The following is a 14,313-nucleotide window of genomic DNA, read 5'->3' on the forward strand; positions in this document are numbered from 1 at the left end:
TGAAATTTTCTCAAATATATCAGTGTTTTGCAATGCACAGTATAGCTACTAAAAAGAAAAAAATGCATTTTCATTAACAGCAAAACAGTTTTAGCAAGTAAGAATTAAGCTTTGATAGTGTTTCTGACTAGTAATTTTAAATGGTTTACATAAAGTCTGTCTTCTGTAGCATACTTATTTAAGGCTCATTTGGTGGCAGAAATTCTTAGACCAAAAATTTTTGCTAGATTCATCCCAGCAGGTATACTACTTTGAGGTAGTCCCTGAAAAAGCCTTCTCTATATTAGAAAGCAAGACAGCAGAATCTCAACTCTTTCCTTCAGATTGTATATATCTTAGATAAGAATTTTATTGCTTCTGACCAACAATTGTTTTTAAATTTACAAAGTAGTAAATATAAAATGACTTTCAGTGTTTTAAAACATCAAAGTACATTCTATTTTCTAATTAACCCACATATACTTATATAAACAGAAAAGCACATATGCAGGGGCGCCTGGGTGGCTCAGTCGTTAAGCATCTGCCTTCAGCTCAGGTCATGATCCCAGGGTCCTAGGATCGAGCCCCACATCAGGCTCCCTACCCTGTGGGAAGCCTGCTTCTCCCTCTCCCACTCCCCCTGCTTGTGTTCCCTCTCTTGCTGTGTCTCTCTCTGTCAAATAAATAAATAAAATCTAAAAAAAAAAAAAAGGAAAGCACATATGCATTTTTTTTAAAAAGCTTAAAGTCTAAAAAGTTAATCTATTCCTAAAAGGTTCCATTTCAGATATGTCATAATGGAAGGTACCAAGGCTTTAGTAGTTTATATGTATGTTCATGTCAGAAATTAGTTTATTTTTCATATTGTTTAAAACGGATGGTGGCTAAAATCATTTTGAAAAATTTATGGTAAGATAGATTAAAAGATACAGTAGAAAATGTTCTTATCTAGTAGAAAATGTTTTTATCTAATAGGACATATGAAGAAAAAGCAGTGTTCCCTTCTAAACCTTGAAGATACTATTCTCTGATTTCAACTATGTAAGTATAATAGCAAACACTTAAATTAAACCTCCATCTTGGGGCACCTGCCTGGCTCAGTTGGTGGATCATGCGACTCTTGATCTCAGGGTTGTGAGTTCAAGGCCAACCTTGCATGTAGAGATTACTTAAAAATAAAATCTTAAAAAAAAAAAAACCAAAAACTTAGAACCTAAGTGTTCATTGATGGAATGGATGAAGGAAATGTGCTGTATATAGAATATTATTCAGTCATAAAAGAGAAGAAAATCTTGCCATTTGCAACAGTATGGATAGACCTTAAGGCATTATGCCAAGTGAGATAAGTCAGAGAAAAACAAATACAGTATGCTCTCACTTATATGTGGAATTCAAAAAAAACAAAAACAAAAAAACACTGAGCTCACAGATACAGAGAACAGACACGAATCCCAGAGGGGTCGGGGGTAGGGCGAAATGGATAAAGAGGTCAAAAGGTACAAAATTCCAGTTTATTTTAAAATAAATAAGTCATGGGTAGGTAATGTACAGCATGGTGACTACAGTTAATAATATTGTATATTTGAAAGTTGCTAAGAGAGCAAATCTTAAAAGTTCTCATCACAAGAAAAGTTTTGTAATTATGTATGTTGAGGAATGTTAATTATACTTCTTGTGGTAATCATTTCACAACATATACAAATATTGAATCATTATATTGTACACCTAAAACTAATATAATGTTATATGTCAATTATATCTCAATAAAAAGCTTCTGCACAGCAAAGGAAACAATCAACAAAACTAAGGCAACCTACAGAATGGGAGAAGACATTTATTTGCAAACAACATATCTGATAAAGGGTTAGTATCCAAAATCCATGAAGAACTTATAAAACTCTACATGCAGCAAATGAATAATCCAATTTAAAAATGGGCAGAAGACATGAATAGACATTTTTCCAAGGACATCATACAGATGGCTAACAGACACATGAAAAGATGCTCAACATCACTCATCATCAGGGATGCAAATCAAAACTGCACTGAGATATCACCTCACACCTGTCAGAATGGCTAAAAACAACACAAGAAACAACAGGTGATGGCGAGGATGTGGAGAAAGGGGAAACTTCCTGCACTGTGTGGCAGGAATGCAAACTGGTGCAGCCATTCTGGAAAACAGCATGGAGGTTCCTCAGAAAGTTAAAAATAGAACTACCCTATGATTCAGCAATTGCATTACTAGGTATTTACCCAAAGGACACAAAAATACTGATTTAAAGGGGCACATGCACCCAGAGGTTTATAGCAGCATTATCAATAATAGCCAAATTATGGAAACAGCACAAGTGTCCATGGACTGATGAATGGGTAAAGAAGAGGTGGTATATACATACAATAGAATATTATTCAGCCATAAAAAAGAACGAAATCTTGCCATTTGCAATGATATGGATGGAGCTAGAAAGTATTATACCAAGTGAAAGAAGTCAGTCAGAGAAAGACAAATACCGTATGATTTCACTCATGTGTGGAATTTAAGAAACAACACAAATGAGCAAAGGGGAGAAAGAGAGCTACAAACCAAGAAACAGACTCTTAACTATAGAGAACAAACTTATGGTTACCAGAGGGGAGATGGGTGGGGAAATGAGTTAAATAGGTGATGGGGATTAAGGAGTGCACTTGTTGTGATGAGCACTGAGTAATGTATGGAAGTGTTGAATCACTATATTGTACACCTAAAACTACTATGACACTATGTGTTAACTAACTGGAATTTAAATAAAACTTTAATATGTACATATATATATTTTTAGGGGCACCTGGGTGGCTCAGATGGTTAAGCATCTGCCTTTGGCTCAGCTCGTGATCCCAGGGTCCTGGGATCAAGTCCCACACTGGGCTCCTGGCTCAGCGGGGAGCCTGCTTCTCCCTCTCCCTCTGCCTCTCCCCCTGCTCATGCTCTCTCTGTATCTCTCTGTCTCAAATGAATAAAATCTAAAAAAACTAAAAAAATAAAATCTAAAAAAATACATATATATATATATTTTTTAAAAACTAGAAAATGACAGACAGCTGATTTATTACAGCAGGAGAGTTGTGTTACCTTTTCTAATTTTTTTCTATTACTCTTTAAGAATCTTAGTATCTCTCCTACATTATAAACAATAAATTTATTCTTAGGAAAAATTATTGAAAAACTAGGCTCATGGAATGATTCATATGTGCCTAAAAACTGATCGAGTTGTGTCAAAGAAAAGTGAAGTCACGGTTCCAAAAATGAGCAGGGCTAGGTAACAAGTTGTGTCAGAACACAAGAGTAAGGAAAAGAGTTGGCTCCTTGAAGGACTGACACAGAATCTAAAGGTGGATCCAAAATAGGACACCATGTTATGATGGAGAAAAGATAACTGTAATATATAAGTACTTTTAAGATCACAGATACTCATTGAGGCATATGTAGGACAGATAATTAACAGAAGTCAAGGAAGTCAATTGATAATAATCTATCAGATGTCACTGCTATCAGGGAAATTGAACCCAGGAGAAAATTCAGTCCTGAGGTAATAGGGTGCTAGCCAAAGCATCAAAGAGTAAAAGATGAACCTGATAACTGCACAGGAAGGCAGAAGTCAGGGGGGGATCTGACTTGAAATGAAATTATTGGCCTGGGGCTCCTTTTAATGAAAGACAGGTACTCTCCTAGAAGTATTTAGTTTCAAGAATGCTGTCAAGTAGCCAAAACCAAATCAAACCAAACCAAGTTTATAAGGTGTCATGCAAAGGAAAAATTACAAGTAGACCTGTGGAATTTTATCAAGTTGAAATGCTATTTGGAGATTTCCAATTGCCATGAAAATTCTGGGTACAAGAACCTGGAGAGTGAAGTTATGGAAGATGAGGCTGGAAATACAAATTGAGGAGGGTGTTTTTAAAGACTGTTTATCAGTTAAGGGTTAGTCCCTGAGACATCCACATGATTCATTCCTTCACTTCTGTTCAAATGTCCCCTTATCAGCAAGCCTGTCCTAGAACACTTTCCTTTTCCTCCTAAATGTATTTTTCATCAGAGATCTTACCACCATATGACCAATAATGTAATTACTTATTGATTGCACGTCTCCCCCAAATAAAATATAAATAAGCTCAGGAATTTTTTTCCCCCGCTGTATTTCCAGCAACTGGAAGAGCCCCTGGCACACAGTTGGTGCTCAGTAAATATTTGCTATTGAGTAAACAAATAAATATCAGCAGATCCAAGATTAAAGATAACATAAGAAGGAAAAAATTCAAATGTGCCTATCCTATTTCCCTATCTATATAACCAGGACAACAATCCAGCAACTGTTCTTTGGTCTGGCTGAAGCAGTCCACTTTTAACTAAAAACAACAACAAAAAGCTGGGCTTTAAAAGGGGCCCTTTTGTAGAGTCAGTTCTTCCGGTCTTTTGTTTCTAAACTTTCTGTGAGGCAGTACTGGTGACATCTGGTATTGATAGGAAACACTCAAGTTTTCCAAGAATGTGAAGTCAGTTGATTAAAATAATCACACCAGCAAACCAATAAAAGAAGCAATCATGGAAATTTCCTTCTGGGAATGGATTACCCTGGTTTAGAATCTTACTGATTAATTCTTCCATATACCTTGAGTATCAGTATCTGTTAAAAGAGCCTGTCTCTTTGAATTCTAGTTAAGAGCAAAACATCTGCATAATGCAGATTAATTTAAATGTATTTGAAATAATGTTCATAGAACTAGATCTTAAAAATCTGTCATTTGTAAGGAAGAAAAAGAAAAAAAGGAATCTAAATTATGTACACTCATTTTTATTTTGAAAGCCAAAGCTTTAAAAATTAAAAATATTAATCCAGGTATCAAAAACTGCAAGTCACTTTTAAGTTAAAAGAAAAAATTATATTCTTGTTCAGATCCTTCTCCCATTTTTTAATGGATTGTTAATTTTCATTAGCTTTATTCTTTTTTTTTTAAGATTTTATTTATTTATTTGAGAGAGAGAGAGAATGAGAGATAGAGAGCACGAGAGGGAAGAGGGTCAGAGGGAGAAGCAGACTCCCCACTGAGCAGGGAGCCCGATGTGGGACTCGATCCCAGGACTCCAGGATCATGACCTGAGCCGAGGGCAGTCGCTTAACCAACCGAGCTGCCCTATTCTTTTTTTTTTTTTATTAAGTAAACTCTATGCCCAACATGAAGTGTGCACTCACAACCCCAAGAATCCCATACTCTCCTGAATGATCCAGGTGCCCACCATTATATTATTATATGAAGTGCAATATGATAAACTGACATTTTCTTCTACTCTACGTATTCCAGCAACAAAACTGTTTAGTCAAATGTATCTTTTCCTTTAAAACTGAAGACTTCATATAATACTTAGAAAGTCTCTACTACTCTGTTATTTTTAGGTATACTCAATTTTTTCCCAGAAGTTTATGGAGTCTTTTTTTTTCTTTAAGAGTCTTTTTTTACATTTAAATACTTGATCTAGTTGGCATTTATTTTGGTACAAAAAGTTAAAGTCCAGGGGCGCCTGGGTGGCTCAGATGGTTAAGCGTCTGCCTTCGACTCAGGTCATGATCCCAGGATCCTGGGATTGGGTCCTGCATCAGGCTCCCTGCTCAGCAGGCAGCCTGCTTCTTCCCCTCCCTCTGCTTCTCCCCCTGCTCATGCTCTCTCTCTCTCTCTATCTCTGTGTCTCGAATGAATTAAAAAAAAAAAAAATCTTAAAAGTCCAGGGGAGCCTGGGTGGCTCAGTTGGTTAAGCATCTGACTTCGGCTCAGGTCATGCTCTCAGGGTCCTAGGATAGAGTCCCAGGTCATCATGCTCCCTGCTGAGTGGGGAGTCCACTTGCCCCACTCCCTCTGACTCTTCCCCCTCTCCTGCTCTCTAATAAATAAAATCTTAAAAAAAAAAAAAGTTAAAGTACACTTCTTTCCCTTTTTAAATTACTTCCCTGATGACCCATTGAGCATTTACTGAACTATCCATATTTTTCTCTACTGATTTGAAGTGCTAATATATTTCCCCAGGTTCATAGTCTATTTCTGGGCTCAAATTCACTCAGAACTAAAGAATTGCAAATTAAATGAGATACCACTTTTGACCTATTAATTAAGGAAGGGTTTAAAAGGCTCATAATAATCTGGTTTAGAGGAGGGTGTGAGGAAATAGGTATTACTGATAGGAACATGAATGGGAAGGAAAGACAAAATTTTTGGAAGTAAAATCACTAGGTTATACTATATATGTATATTACACTACATGTAATACACAATATATACACACTATACACACACACACACACACACACCATTTTATTCAGGACATTCACCGAAAATCTATTGGGATTTTTAGTGAAATAGCATTAAACTTATAGATTTGTCCCAGTAAAACTGCATGTCACATATTCAGGTATTCTTCTATGGCCTTCATTAAAGCTTTGGGTCTTTTGTTTTCATCTAGATCCTGTTCTTTCCCAATTACATTTATTCTTAAGGTATTTTATACTATTTGCTGTCCTAAGTGGAATCTTTTATCCATTACATTTTCCAGTTGATTATTGCTAATGCAGGGATTGTCTTATTTAATGAGAGTGACACCAGTTAATCAAAAAAGCTGGGGAGGCCTGGGTGGCTCAGTCGGTTATGTGTCTGCCTTCGGCTCAGGTGATGATCCCAGGGTCCTGGTACCAAGACTGCTTCCCCACCCTGGCTCATGCTTGTTCTCTTCAAATAAATAAATAAAATTGAACCACATCAACAATGTGTGTCTATTATCACTATGTATAGAGTAAGAACATAAAGACTCTTGCAGAGCAATCTGAGAATAGAGAATCAATCCTTCTAGTTTCTTATGACATCCCCTATGAACTTTTACAGATGTACACATCTAACTCAACGATGTATTTTCAGCAACTTGCCTCTGAGTCACTCCAAAGCACCAAACTTGGTTTCCCTAAAACACAATTTCATTATTGGGAACAAAAGAACTCAAGTGTATCAAAGAGCAGCTTTCTGGCCACAAGCATTCAGATTTTCAGGAGCATCCTAAAAGAGCAATCCTTCCCTATCTCCATACTTCAGTAATGGATAAAGTCAACAAATGCTTATTGAAATAAACTAAAAATTAACACTGGATTTCTAATAATAAACACTGCTAGAAAATGTTAAATTTACTATTTACAGGAAACCCCTTTTCTAATTATTTAAAAGAAACAGAAATATTTCCTTCCTATCCATATAAAATTTGGTGCATACTTTTTCCAATTCCAAACTCTTTTAAAAAATCAATATAGATGAAGCTAAAAGTGAAGGATGGTTGCATTATGATTTTAATCTACTCCAAGAGGTTAAGCTAAATTTGTCATAATTTTAGACTACAATCTTTCCCCAAAAGTCTACATAGCTTACACATATAAAAACAAAGTTCTTCTCTCCTTAACATTCACGTAAGCTACAAACCAAGGTTCTTATTTTGTGTTAAGAAAAAATAAGGAATAGCAGGAAAACATGACTAGACATCAGGGAACTGGAATACTAGTTCCAGCCACCCCCCTCCCCGCCGCACTCATTCAATTGCATTCTCTAACTTAACAACAAAGTACAAGGAACTGGGTTGGGTACTTAATAGTGAGGACCCGGTTTCTAGTTCTGGCTTCATGATTCTCCATCATTTAATCACTTATATAATTCTAGACAAACCACAACTTCTCTGAACTTCACTTTCTTGGAGACAATAATATATGTTCTTTGTATCATTTAAAATTAGTATGAACATTAAATTAGAAATGTAAGGTCTGAAAATGATTCTAAAGATCTAGTTCAATATTCTTTTTTTACAAATATATAATAGAGAAGTTAAATTATTTGCTCAATGTCACATTAATTTTTAGTAGCAGAGCCGGAATTACGAGTCTAAGTCCCTTAACACCTAGATTGGTTTTTTTACACTATATCTTCCTCCTTCTAAAGTAGGTGAAAGATTTTTAAAAACCACAACCAACCTATAATCTTCCTCAACTGTATTTTATAACCAAATTAACCCCTATGCCCCCAAGCATATTTTGGATGTGATGAATTAACTTCTCTTCTAGAAATTTAGAGTGGAACTAATTATGTAGCATTCTTGAGAAAATTGAGAAAACTGTCACTCAAATCATTTTGTTTTTGGTTGAAAAAGACAACATGACTATACTGATAGTACTATACTAAAACATTATTACCAGGCATGGCTCTAGCCTTCAAGACTTTAAATGTGAAACTCTTATTCAACTTTATTTTTTTTAAAGATTTATTTATTTATTTGAAAGAGAGAGAGAGAGAGAGAGAGCACATGAGACGGGGGAGGGTCAGAGGGAGAAGCAGACTCCCCGCCGAGCAGGGAGCCCGATGCGGGACTCGATCCCGGGACTCCAGGATCATGACCTGAGCTGAAGGCAGTCGCTTAACCAACTGAGCCACCCAGGCGCCCTCTTATTCAACTTTAAAGGCTTGCCTTCTTGAGACATTACCTCCTCTGAAGGCACTTTAACCGACTTGGTTGACTCTCATCTCCATTTTGTATAAACATCGATTGTTATACTCTGTACTGCAATTATTTCTTTGTTTTTTAATCTTAACCAAATTGAATGAATATGTCTTAAAAGGAAGACAGACTAAATACTATGGAAGTATAGGAAAAAACTGATGAAATTGAGAGGTCTCCATAAAAAATGTGATAGGATTTTAAGAGGCAGAGATGAAAGAGTCGGAGCAGGGAGAGATAGGAAAAAAGGAAGAAGGAACAACTCAAAGTGTTGGCAGTAATAAATATATTTACTCAAGTTTTAAGTCTTACATCACAACATTCCTGTTCCTCTTAATTTCCTTTACCCTCTTTGCTTGAACCTGCTTCAACTACCATTCCCATCTACTTTTAGTTTGCTATAAATCATCATTCATCACCCTAAAAATCTTTCTTCTACTTCCACCCAACCCTACAAGCTGGTTCAACCCTCTGAACTTGGGTAGATGACTCATGCTCGAGTAAAGAGTAACAAAAATTACTAAGTGTTTGCAATAATGATGGAAAGGTAAACCACTTTCAAATTATATCAACACACAGTAATGCTAAATTTGTTTAACTAAAAGATCTTTTTATATAAAATATATTCTATTGACATAAATTACAAATGTTCATTTCTCAAATTGAAAGTTTTGTTCATGTCTGAACTTAAAAAATTCATCCTAATAGGCTTCAGAAGATTCTAAAGTGAGAAAACTTTTTTAATAAGTATAAATTTGAGATGGGAGAGAATGTTTAAGAGTCACATCTCATCACAACAAAAATTTGCTGCATTCAAAACAAAGTAAGTTTAGAGTATTATTCTTACATTTTAAAATTTCACTATTCCACACTTTATTTTGAACTTGAACAACTTTATTTCAGTTTAAGTTTCACAACACTCCCATCCAATTGTTTTATAAATCTCGTATTCTCGATGTTATTTTAGGTACAAATCCAATTATGGCCACCAAAACTTTTAATGAGAAATCACTTTAGAGTTTTGATCAATTTTATAATAAAAACATGGCATCTTATTTGTGCTTTGGAAAGAAAACTTTTTATTTATTTATTTTTAAATATTTATTTATTAGAGAGAGAGAGAGAGAGAGCAGGGGGAGGGGGAGAATGAGAGAGAGAGAATCTTAAGCAGACTCCCCACTGAGAGTGGAGCCTGAGGCAAGGCTCGATCTCAGGACCCTGAGATCACGACCTGAACTGAAATCAAGAGTTGGACACTTAACTGACTGAGCCACCCAGGCACCCCAGAAAAATCTTTTAAAAAATAATTCTATAGAAATACAAAGTAAAGTCTTTTTCAATGTTACATCTTTACAGCATAACAAAATGTTAACAAAACTCCCCTTATGAGACTCTTGTATTAAGCAAAGAATATTTCTTGTACATATTTCTTGTACCTGTTTTCAAAATTAGAAATCCTTAAACATAAAAAATGAAAAGTGACTCCTTGATTTGTTATACCTGAGAGTGAAAAAAACCAAACTAGCAGCTTAAGCATTCAAAGTATTAAAAGAATCAGAATCAGATACAGAAGCAGGAAGGGACCTCTTAGCAGTCCAACCCCCTCAATTTATAGCCAAGGAGCCAGAACCTTAGGAAGGTCAAATGACTGCATAACAAGCTTCTCTGATTCTTTGCTGGTGCTCTGTACACAACACTTTCACACTTCCCTATCAAAATGCAAAAAATTACAGATTTACATTTTATTGCCTACATACACAATTCTGTACTTCATTCATAACCTGCACTAGCAAATAGTCTTTTTCCTTCTAGTCTATCCATAGAGAAAAACTTTCAAAATATTTCAGAGATTTTCAGATATTTCAAGAAGTAGCCTACTGGACTTGCTAATCCCTCACTTCTTTAGATCCATGGTCTCTTACCTGTTCTTAGTCACAGAATCTCATCAAAGCCATGGAGCCAGTCCTCAGGGGAACGAATAAAACAGGAGTTTTAGAGATGTCAAGGTCTTTAGGTGGAGATCCCTTGCACTAGACTATCAAACTTTCCTCAGAATTAAACCAGAATTACCACATATATTTGGACTATATTAATCTACCAACATATGTTTCTCAGAACCATAATTTGACATTGGGTACTCTTCTTAAATTGAGGTCCAATGAGAAATGGCATATGTTCTGCCACTAGAAAACAACCTCCTATGGTCATTTAATGGTTCACCTGTAAAGATTCACAATGTATTTCTGAGATAAAGCAAAGAAGTTTCTCCCTTGACACTCTGGAATGTTTTCTTTCATTAAATGAAAGCAACATAATCCACCAAGTTTTCCTTTTCTGCCTTGCATCAAATGCAGTAGCTTCTCTTAGCCTAGATTTTTCAAACATCATTATTTCACATATTGCCCCTTCCCACCCTTCTCTCTCCCCACCTAACACTTGGCTTTTATTCTTTTGCTAATATATAATGAATTTGGGTTTTAAGACTTTTTTGCCTTTTGCAAACTTTTATTGTGTTCAAAATGAACAATTTTTAGAATAATGAAAATGACTAATATATAGAATAATTTCTCACATTTAAATTTTTTTAAGGTTTTTATTTTTTTGACGGAGAGACAGAACAAGTAGGCAGAGCAGCAGGCAGAGGGAGAGGGAGAAGCAGGCTCCCCGCTGAGCAGCGAGCCTACACGGGGCTCCATCCCAGGACTCTGGGATCATGATCTGAGCCGAAGGCAGATGCTTAACCGACTGAGCCACCCAGGTGCCCCACATTTAAACTTTTTAACTGTTCTATACTTTCTTTTTAAACTTTTAAAGTTTAGGTATAATTTACATTTAATAAAACACTAAAATCTTAAATGTTTATTCTATCAGTTATGACAATTTTAAAATTATCATTTGCTTTATATTCTTTTTGGAAGCAAGAAGGGTATAAATGAATAAATAGTTGATGGATTCATGAGTTGATCTGTGACAGGCTAGCAGGGGGGAAATAGAAAAGGGTGGGACTGGAAATAAGAAGACAAGGCATTATAACAACCATACAGGCAAGAGTGACAGGGTTACCCCAGAAAGGTGGCAGTGAGAATTAAAGGGGGACAAGATAAAAATTATACTGCTATCAAGGTCAGAAAATAACCATTATGAAAACAAAGAGACAGTAAGAATGGCTGAGGAGCACACTTAACACATTATTTGTTTATAGTGGGTGTCCAATAAAGATTTATTTATTCATCCAATGAACTATTATGAGCCTATTTTGAATCAGGCATAAAAAAGACGAACCATGAGAGACGATGGACTCTGAAAAACAAACTGAGGGTTCTAGAGGGGAGGGAGGTGGGGGGATGGGTTAGCCTGGTGATGGGTATTAAAGAGGGCACGTTCTGCGTGGAGCACTGGGTGTTATGCACAAACAATGAATCATGGAACACTACATCAAAAACTAATGATGTAATGTATGGTGATTAACATAACAATAAAAAATTTTTTAAAAAAGTTACAGCATAGGGGGGAAAAAAAGGAAAAAAAAAAGTCAGATTCTTGCCTCCTCAATATCATAGCTGTAGCAGAAATTTAGTCAAGATCTCACAAGTTGCCCAAATCTTTAAACTTCTAATAGTTAACTAACAGAATACTCTCTCTCAACCTGATAAAAAACGAGTTAAACAACTAAATGATTTATACTATTATTGTAGTGAATAAAAGGTCCACTTTATAGACTAGCTGGCTATTTACCTGGCTTCTTGATAAAATTAAAATTTGAAAAGTGAAGACTCACATAATCAGAGTCACTAAATTTCAAATCAGTGGTACATGTTTTTTCAGGGCCCTAGAAAGCCCCACTCAAGAAATAAGTTGATTCACAGACTTAAATTTCAGAAGTGTACAAATCTCATATTAAAATAACAGTTTGGTCTGAGGCTATCAAATACAAAGCACCTATTAAATATATTCAATTCCCTATATTTATTTAACTCCCTTTGTAAGCAGTTACTATATTTTTCAAATCTTAACCTCAGGAATTTTCAAGGTATCTAATTTCACTTTGGTTCCTTAATTAGAAGTCAAATTAAGTATCTTGAAAAATCCAGCATTTAATAATCTCTGAAGCAGACGGCCCCTCTGCTATTGCTCTTTTCCTTAACAGAAACAGTTTTCAACAAAAGTGAAGTTTATTACTATGTTCATCAGCAAACATGTATCACTAACAGGGTCAAAACCTGTGTTAAGAATTAAAAATACAAACATATACTAATATCCTGATAATAACAAAAAGCTTAATTCAACAAATAGTGATCTATAAGCACCAATAACTCAAACACAAAAAACTAGAAATGAATAGTTAAGTGAATAACAAGTCCAGTGAATAACAACATCAATATGTAGAAGAATATTCCAATGCAGAATTAATACATTTTACCTCTTTGTTTGAGACAATGCCATATTAAAATGAAAGCAGAAGTAAACAAGGTCAGGGCATAAGACTGCTTATTATTTTATTTAATGATGACTAAAGAGATTATCGATTTAATAGATTACTAAGAAACTACAATAGAAAATTTTTCTCAATAAGAACACAAGCTTATTAACTACTCCTTATTTCATTACTATTCACCTGCTTTCTAATATGAACACTTACACATGCTACCTCTTTTTCATACCAGAGCGATACACAAAGAATTCAACCCTTTAACGTTTAAGTTTATTGATTATAAATAATACTCATTTTTTGGTGTCACTTGATTATAAATTTCCCAGTTAAAACAAAAAAAAAAAAGAGAATACGATTCAGGCAGGATTCATCAACAAACAACAGAAGGTGCTAAACTTAATTTTATAATGAAAAAGGTAAAAAATCAGCATAAAACATATTACTGCAACATATTACTTTTAAATTAGGTAATTTAGGAAGGAAAAACAAATCACTCTTAAATTCCCTAAATTTCCCTAATAGATACTTCGAAAGACAGAGTTTTGGCCCAAACTGAACCAAACTAGAAAACAGCAACAGTAAACTGTAACTGGATCTAGCCTTCTCTGAAAAATGGTAATTTAGAACAAGAAAAACACGTATGTGTCCAGAGGTTGTGGTATTGTCAATCCCCGAGGAAGTAACAAGCATATTCAATTACCTCCATCCTGCACATACTTTATTCTTCCAAGTTCTTTGGACTTTAAAAAAATGAGTATCCCTTAAATATAAATATATTCCGAAACAACTCATAGGAGCTTTTAAATGAAAACAAAATCTGAACCACACATAGTTAATGTCATATTAAGAGGGGTAAGAGGCAGGTTGAGGGTAATGAAAATAAAATTATGAACCTAAAATTTAGCCAAGTAGTATAACTTTTATTCTCCAAAACTTATTTTATTCAATTTAAGGGGGAAAAAAGTTTGTTTAAAAAAACACAAGTTAGTTCCGTGCATAAGTAAGATTAATACCATGCCAAACATGAACATTCTTGAATTTATTCTTTGGTGAAAGTAATTTAAAAATCGGAAGTGCTCTAAAATATTAACTCAATTTTATAGGAAAGAGGAAAGAATGTTAGAAAATTGTTTATCAAAAATGGAAGAGATGCAGGATTGGAGCCATTCACAATCATACCAATTAAATCTCGATGTGCAATTATGGCAAACAGAAGCCAGGAGTGGCAAAATTACCACTGGTCAGTCAAATATTTTTTACGCCTAGGGCGCCTGGGTGGCTCAGCTGGTTAAGCAATTGCCTTCGGCTCAGGTCATGATCCTGGAGTCCCGGGATCGAGTCCCGCATTGGG

The 14,313-nt window shown here is 35.1% G+C and overlaps 1 protein-coding gene across 1 annotated transcript in view; it reads right to left on the reverse strand.

Moving 5' to 3' along the window:
• The window catches only part of RB1 (RB transcriptional corepressor 1), a 159,858-nt gene that overhangs the window by 41,770 nt on the left and 103,775 nt on the right, over positions 1 to 14,313 (reverse strand). The gene's annotated exons all lie outside the window — the stretch shown is intronic.

The sequence above is a fragment of the Eumetopias jubatus genome, unplaced genomic scaffold (assembly GCF_037043125.1).
Source record: "Eumetopias jubatus isolate StellerSeaLion01/CBP00866 unplaced genomic scaffold, mEumJub1_p1.0 scaffold_3, whole genome shotgun sequence".
Taxonomy (NCBI): domain Eukaryota; kingdom Metazoa; phylum Chordata; class Mammalia; order Carnivora; family Otariidae; genus Eumetopias; species Eumetopias jubatus.